General features: G+C 43.3%; 1 pseudogene; it reads right to left on the bottom strand.

Annotated features, from left to right (window-relative positions):
* Nucleotides 1-5982: 5982 nt before the first annotated feature.
* Nucleotides 5983-6159, bottom strand: LOC130344874 (U2 spliceosomal RNA; annotated as a pseudogene).
* Between the last annotated feature and the right edge of the window lie 2586 nt (nt 6160-8745).

The following is an 8745-nucleotide window of genomic DNA, read 5'->3' as shown; positions in this document are numbered from 1 at the left end:
TGTCCTGCCTATACCATTGATCTCCGAATGTGAAAGTACTGTTTGTTAGAATAAATGATAATGCTTCGGTGACAAATCCTATAAATTCTTCTGATTTTTTAGACCTTTTTAGTCCTTCTTTTACTGCCTGTACACCCGTATCGTGCGGGATACGGGTGTACAGGCTTACCACATCAATTGAACATAACTTCCAATCATTTTCCCAGTTTAGATCCTCTACCATCTGTAATAAATGTAAAGTATCTTTAATGTAAGCTGGTATTGCTCTGAGCATGGGATTTAGGAGCCATTCTAAATAGTGAGATAAGTGTTCTGTGACAGACCCCACTCCCGACACGATAGGTCGTCCCGGGGGTGGGATCTGTCCCTTATGCACTTTAGGCAGGTGGTACCAGGTGGCTGGTCTAGGTGTATCGGGTATTAGACGTTCGGCATTCTTTTTAGACAGGATGCCTTTTTCTACTGCTGAATGGAGGAAAGATGTTAGTTTGGACAGGATTTTTTTAGTGGGATCAGATTTCAGTGGGGTATAAGTGGTGGTGTCTTGCAATTGCCTTTCGGCTTCAGTTAAATACATAGATTTATACATTACGACTACCGCCCCTCCTTTATCTGCCCGAATCACTTGTAGATCCTCTCTATTTTTCAGTGTGTTTAAAGCTCTAATTTCTGCTTTAGATAAATTAGTCGGATTCTCTTTATAGATAATTGATTTGACATCTTGCATAACTGCATTCTGGAAGAGGTCCAGGCTACTCCCCGGGAATATCGGGGGGTTAAACCTGGATCGCCTCCCTTTGTCAAAGCGTGGATGCTTAGAATCTTCTATGTCTATAGGATCACTGAATTCGTTAGCTAACATTTCCAAGCAGTCTATCTCTAACTGCGAACATTCTTTTGGAAAGAAACCTAGACCTATGGCATCTACTGGTAGATCTGCTGTACATTGTTCATGCTCATGGGGTTTTTTATTAGAAAAAAACTTAAAAAGATTAATGTCTCTTAATGATTTTGCTAGATCTATTTCGAAAGTAACGGGGTTAAATTTTTCTATTAGTCCGTAATTCAAACCCTTCGAAAGAAGGGTATCAGTGGCAGGGTCAAGAGTCTCTGATGTAAGATTTATGACATTGGATTTTGTCGATATTTGAAGATCATTCATAATTCGGTTTTTCTTTTTTTCGGGTCTCTCGGCTTTCTTTGGTCTTCCCCGTCTCGTATGTTTGTTGGTCCTAAAGGGACTATTTCATTTTTATTTTCATGGGGCTGAGGTTCTTGTTGATTTTTGTTCGTGGTTTTATTCACACTGTTGGATGTCTCTGTGTGTTTTTTAACTGTATATTGCGATGGTTTTCTTCGCTGATAGGATTTTGCTGCATTTTTGGTAGTATTAATTTTTTGATGCCACTGGAACTCTTTATCTTGGTCGTAATCTGCTTTATCTCGCAAGAACTTTTCTCTCTTTTTATTCTTAATTTCATCTTGCAATGTAGTTAGTTTATTTTGCAATTTGGAATAGAATAATTGTTTCGAATCTTCTGTTGCTCTTTTGGCATACTCAATTTTTGCTTTACTCAGATCTTCATTGATTTTGTCATGTTCGATTCTACTTCTAGTAAGAACAATGTGTAGTAGTTTCATGGAATGCTCATGGTGGGCCTGTTTCCAGATATTTAGAAAAACCGGGTCTTCATTAAATTGCGCTGGGACTTTATAAGCCCTAAGACCTCTTGGTGATCGTTCAGACTGGACATACGATTGCAGTGAATTAATTATCCAGAAGATATGAATTTCTTTTTCGGAGAGGTTGGTAATGCGATTCTCTAAGGACTTGACATCCAGAAGTTCGATGTCTTCCTTGATGTTACATTCCAGAAAATACCCCCCCGGATCCTCTCTCCCAGTGAGTAGTAGATTCTCCAAGGCTGAAAGCATCCCGTCTGACTCCATGTCCACATTTTGTGGCGTGGTATCTGCCATGTTAGCGTGCTCTGAATACAAAGAATTCGTAGAACAAAGGAATATAAAGCAAAGAAGTGATATTCGGCACTGCTATTCGTGGGCTCTAGCGGGGAGTCATGTATGACGCTTGTACGGAGAAGTATGATTAGAGATGTGGTGGTGCTCTGATACTTGGCAAAAAGTTCAAATCTTCAAAAGGCAATGAAGGAATGGAATGAATCGGCAACTCACCAGTCTTCTCTTCGGAAAGGTTCCTTTATTTCAAAACATACTCACAGCATGAAATGCAGATAGGGAGAGGGATCAGTGCAGGGGGGGTAAAAAGTAGTGGGCGACAGATTCTGTTTCACTCGTTATACGAGCTTCATCCGGCCATATCTACCTGGAACACTATGCTGCTTCTTATACAGGTGAGTGGCCAATCAGGGAATCTTTTTTTTAGAGCTTTAAACACACTGAAAAATAGAGAGGATCTACAAGTGATTCGGGCAGATAAAGGAGGGGCGGTAGTCGTAATGTATAAATCTATGTATTTAACTGAAGCCGAAAGGCAATTGCAAGACACCACCACTTATACCCCACTGAAATCTGATCCCACTAAAAAAATCCTGTCCAAACTAACATCTTTCCTCCATTCAGCAGTAGAAAAAGGCATCCTGTCTAAAAAGAATGCCGAACGTCTAATACCCGATACACCTAGACCAGCCACCTGGTACCACCTGCCTAAAGTGCATAAGGGACAGATCCCACCCCCGGGACGACCTATCGTGTCGGGAGTGGGGTCTGTCACAGAACACTTATCTCACTATTTAGAATGGCTCCTAAATCCCATGCTCAGAGCAATACCAGCTTACATTAAAGATACTTTACATTTATTACAGATGGTAGAGGATCTAAACTGGGAAAATGATTGGAAGTTATGTTCAATTGATGTGGTAAGCCTGTACACCTGTATCCCGCACGATACGGGTGTACAGGCAGTAAAAGAAGGACTAAAAAGGTCTTAAAAATCAGAAGAATTTATAGGATTTGTCACCGAAGCATTATCATTTATTCTAACAAACAGTACTTTCACATTCGGAGATCAATGGTATAGGCAGGACACCGGGACCCCGATGGGTACCCCGGTGTCCTGTACATACGCTAATCTCTTTCTAGCGGAATTTGAGAGGCAATATATATATTCGTCGACTAATCCTTATATCGGGCATTTAAAATGTTATGCCCGTTATGTCGACGATATATTAATAGCCTGGGAAGGAACCGAAATATTATTTGAGAATTTTGTGAAACACTTAAATGATACTAATACCATGAATTTAGCTTTTACGTCTCATTATGGTGGTCTCAAAATAGAATTTCTTGACGTTGAATTAACTGTGAATCAAAATAAAATATTAAGTGCAGGTTATAGGAAAAAGATGGCGATGAACACCCTTCTTCACTATCAGAGTTCTCATCCTGTAACAGTGAAAAAGGGAGTCCCTTATGGACAATTTATTCGCCTTAAAAGAAATAACGCACTAGAAAGTACATATAACGAACAAGCAGATGATCTACAACTACGACTAAGAGAAAGGCATTACCCACTTAAATTAATACAAGATAGTAGAAAAAAAGCCACTAAAATAGAAAGAGCCAGCTTATTAAAAAACAAGAAAAATGAAGAATTTATTTCACCTGATCAAAAACGTTTTACATTCACGTTTCAGAACACTCCATTAAATAAAACTATCGAACAAGCTATTAGGCGAAATTGGTATATACTTGAAAGTGATGTAGAATTAAAAAATATAGCGTTAAATAAACCCCTTATCTCGTACAGAAAAAACAAAACGATAGGAAATATCCTAAAGAAACAAGAGAAAATGAAAAATGCACAGAGTACATGGCTTGAAAAATTTACTCCGAAAGGAAATTTCGCATGCAAGACATGTAGTTTTTGCAAATTCAATGCCGAATATAAAACTATGAGAATAGGAGCGATAACGCATACAGTATCAGAACTCATTACTTGTAGAACAAAATACGTAGTCTATGTCATTTTTTGTCCCTGTGGGTTCTATTACATTGGGAAAACTATAAGACAATTATGCGCAAGGATTAGGGAACACCTATATTCCTTCCGCACATTAAAAGGAGCACCCAGACTTGTTGCCCATATGATAGAAACCCACAATGGAAAAACTGACAATTTAAAATTTGCCGGAATTGAAAGAGTTAAACCTAAACCTGGGATTAATGTCGACCAGTATTTACTACAAAGAGAAACATACTGGATAATACATACAGCGGCAGCCGGTCCACTTGGTTTAAATGAGAAAGTTGATTATGCACCTTGTTTTTAAATGTATTATTATACACACATTTTTTTACAAGTATGTAATTTATTGCTAACTTCTACTGACGTACTGTTAAAATGGCGACCTATAGCCAATGGCGATGCCCTATGTAACATCACCAGGTACGTCAGATCAGGTGGGCGGTCCAAAAAGATTCCCTGATTGGCCACTCACCTGTATAAGAAGCAGCATAGTGTTCCAGGTAGATATGGCCGGATGAAGCTCGTATAACGAGTGAAACAGAATCTGTCGCCCACTACTTTTTACCCCCCCTGCACTGATCCCTCTCCCTATCTGCATTTCATGCTGTGAGTATGTTTTGAAATAAAGGAACCTTTCCGAAGAGAAGACTGGTGAGTTGCCGATTCATTCCATTCCTTCATTGCCTTTTGATAATTTACAAATCTGTTTAACTTTCTGGCACCAGTTGATTTAAAAAAAAAGTTTTCCACGGGAGTACCCCTTTAACTTTTAATAATATGCTTAGGATAAAATAGATGGACCCAAATTTTTTTTTAAATCAAACAAAAGGAAAGATGTGCAAAAAACACCATGTGCCACCTACACCACCAAGTATTGATGTGATGCAAAGACCTCTAAAAGGTGGGAGGGAACAACGTATGGTCCATTGTAACAGGTGGGGGTAAAAACTTCCCCTGTAAAGCCCTACTCTCGCATTATTAATTCACTTCTCGGGAAGTGTTACTCGCCCTAAAAAGGGCAGCCCCACACACACGAACCTCAACCTATTTCTATCTACAAACACTGCCATTTCCAAGGGTTTTTAGGTGGAAATAGGGATTGATTCCTGTGTGGGGCCACCCTTTTTAAGATGAGTAACACTTTCCTCAAAAAGGTGGAAGGGAACAACGTATTCTCCATTGTAGCAGGTGGGAGTAAAAACTTCCCCTGTAAGGCCCCACTCTTGCCCTATTAATTTCCTTCTTGGCAAGTGATGCTCACTCTAAAATAGGTGGACCCACAAAGGAATTTTTTTTATCTAAGAGCCGAGGAATGTGCTCTTGAATCACCCACAGTGCAGGAAAAAGTGCAAACATGTTACAAAAAAAGTGCTCAAAGGATGCGGTCTATTGCAACCCCTTCTCCGACATGAGATAGGCCCCCAACAAACCTTACCCTTCGCCTCCAGACCAAAAGGCACCTGCGAGGTTCCAGGTTCGATGTCCCTTTTCGCCGAAGCTGCTAAGGGACCACAGATGCTCCCGGCATCCACCTTGGCGTCAGCCAAGATATCTGCATGGAGAGCTTTTAACGGTCTGTACCCTGCCCATGCAGGAGCACCCAGGGTTTTTGCAGGGAGATGCGGAACCTAATGGCCACAAACACCTCCCCTAGACAGTTAGGAGGGACACCCAGAAGGGTTACCGCATCCTAACAATCCTGTGGACACACAACATGCAAAAAGTGACACAGTGACAAGAAATAAATAAATAAGTGAATGTGTGAAGATTTACTGCCCGGACATCCGGACGGATCTATAACATTTCTCTGTTCCTAGCCAGAAGGCCGGGAATCAAGAGGTTAGTGCAACAAGGGGAAGAGTTCATGGTGCTGGTGCTTCCACTCAGTGAGCCAATACTCCCTGTGAGTTTCGGCACCTCTGGGCACTAAAGTACCTCGGCTCTAGACACTCTCAGCCTCATGGTACCCGGAGGAAAACAGGTCACATTGGGGCAACAGTCGAGCTGATTCCCCAGAACCAGCCCCAGAACACCCTGGTACACCTGCTTCCTCCATGCAGCACCCGTCTTCACATCGATGGTGTCTGGTCCACCGATAAAACTGATAAGAACAGATACTACACTTGATCTTAGCAAAAAGGCCGAGAAGGCCCCACACAGGAAACTCTCTCTATTTCCCCCTAAAATTTTGGGAAATATCAGTGTTTGTAGGGGAAAATTGGGAGAGGTTCCTGTTTGGGGCCGCCCTTTTTAGGGTGAGTAACACTTGCCAAGAAGGGAATTAATAATGCGAGAGTAGGGCCTTACAGAGGAAGTTTTTACCCCCACCAGTTACAATGGACCATAGGTTGTTCCCTTCCACCTTTTAGAGGTCTTTGCATCATATCAATACTTGGTAGTGTAGGTGGCACATGGTATTTTATGCACACCTTTCCTTTTGTTTGATTTAAAAAAAAATTTGGGTGCATATATTTTATCCTAAGAATATTATTAAAAGTTAAGTTTTACGTAATGCATATTCTCAATACTTACTTGTGGTCTGATGCAGAGGAATGTCTGTAACTGGGGAGCAGCGCCTTAAATATATTTAGCACTATCCATATTTGTGAAGTGTTGGTGTGGCACCATGGTAAATCTACTCTGCATAAGGCATTGGTGGGTGTAAATCCTGGCTAATCCATGCTTGATTCATCTTCACAAAGGTCAGTCTCTCCACATTTTTCGTCGACAGACAAGTTCTCCTTGAGGTTACTATGGCCCCACCGCACTAAACACCCACTCTGATGGCACATTACTGGCCGGGCAGGACAGATTTTCCAGGGCAAACTCTGCTAGTTGCGACCACAAATCAAATTTGGCTTCCCAAAAGTCCAGCAGATCTTCAAGGTGTGATGGCATGGTCATGTCAAGGTATGCCACCACCTGCTGGTTCAGGTCCTGCTCCAGGTCTACCTGCTGCTGATGAGTTGCTTCACTATGCGGGTGAAGAAAGCTACTCATCAGCGACAGTAGACTCAGGCTGCTGCTGATGATGCTGGTACTGCTCCTGCCACCCCTCCCCAGCAGCCATAGCAGTGGAAGGTGAGCGCAGAAGGCCCCCTGAGTCAGACCTGCGAGAGAATGGACGATGGCGCAGATAGGCATTGGCCAACTGACTACGTAGGATGTCTCTGTAGTAGGTCAGCTTGTCCTCCCTCTCAGTCGGTGTAAAAAAGGCCCCCATTTTGTGCCAGTAGCGAGTGTCCAATAAGGTGGAGAGCCAGAAGTCATCCCGTTGCCAAATGGTCACAATTTGGCAGTCACTGCACAAGCAAGTGAGTATGCAACGTGCTATTTGTGCAAGGGACTCGAAGGGACTCTCTGTCTCCATCTCCGCGGCATACTTCCGCGGTGTGTCTGGGTCCTCTGTCTAGCCTTCTTCATAACCCTCTAGCTGCTCCTTCTCCTCTTCTCCTGTCAGATGACTAGAAAAAACGCTCATCTTGCGAAACCTAAACTGTGCTCCACTGTGCCCCTCCCCCTCCTCCTCCAGTTCAGCCCCCACAGGGCTCATGTGGGCATGAGATTGTTTCCAACACGTTTTGTAGTAGCTCAAGCAGTGGAATGACGTTGTTCATCGCGTAATCCTGGGGACTGACTAATAATGTGGCTTCCTCAAAGGGCCTGAGCAAACAGCAGGTGTCACGTATGACCTGCCACTGGTTGACATTGAAGTTAGACAGGGGAGTCCCCCTATCCGCTTGGATCATCAAGAAATCGATGATGGCTTTTCTCTGTTCGTATAGTCCGTCCAACATATGGAGGGTGGAATTCCAATGTGTGGAAACGTCGCAAATCATAGTATGTTGGGGGATGCCTTTTCTGACGCTGCAGCTCAAGGAGGGTGTGCTTTACGGTGTACGGGTGGCTGAAGTGCATGCAAAGTTTCCTTCCCATTGTTAGGATGTCTTGTAGATGAGGGGAACACTTCAAGAACCGCTTGACAACCAGATTGAACATGAGTGCCATACAGGGCGCAGGTCTCAGGCTACCTTGTCGCAGTTCAGACAAGATGTTCTTCCCATTGTCGGTCACCATGGTTCCCATTTCCAGTTTTCGTGGAGTAAGCTATGATTCAATTTCTTGATGAATGACTTTTAGAAGTTCTTCCCCTGTGTGACTCCGTTCACCAAGGCAAACCATGTGAAGAACAGCATGACACCGCCGTGCCCTGCGCATGGACAAGTATCAGGGGCACTGATACTTGTCTGGGCAGTGGAGGCTGAGGACACGGTGGAGGATGAGGAGGTGGAGTCACACAATGTCACAGGACCAACGGCCTGAGAGCATGAAGGCAGAAGCGGCGTGACCTGTCCAAGTTGCTGTTGTGGCTGTGCAGGAACCACATTCACCCAGTGGGCCGTAAAGAACATGTATTGTCCCGGACCTTAGTTACAGCTCCACACGTTGGTGCTGCCATGCACTTTGGTACACACCGACAGGCTCAAGGACTGGCCCACCTTCTGGTCTATAAAATTGTGCAGGACTGGTACTGCCTTCTTTGCAAAGAAATGACAGCTTGGGACTCTCCACCTCAGCACAAGCCATCAGTTTTCTGAAAGTTGCAGAGTTCACACTTGAAAAAAGAGGGACTGCAGCACCAGCAACTTGGACAGGAGCACATTCAGCTTCTGCGCCGTTGGATGAGTGGGTGCATACTGTTGTCTCTTGGACATGGCTTTGCCAATGGATTGCAGGCG

The sequence above is a fragment of the Hyla sarda genome, chromosome 1 (genome assembly GCF_029499605.1).
Source record: "Hyla sarda isolate aHylSar1 chromosome 1, aHylSar1.hap1, whole genome shotgun sequence".
Lineage (NCBI taxonomy): Eukaryota > Metazoa > Chordata > Amphibia > Anura > Hylidae > Hyla > Hyla sarda.
The sequence above is the reverse complement of the archived record's forward strand: the minus strand, read 5'-3'. Positions and strand labels throughout refer to the sequence as shown.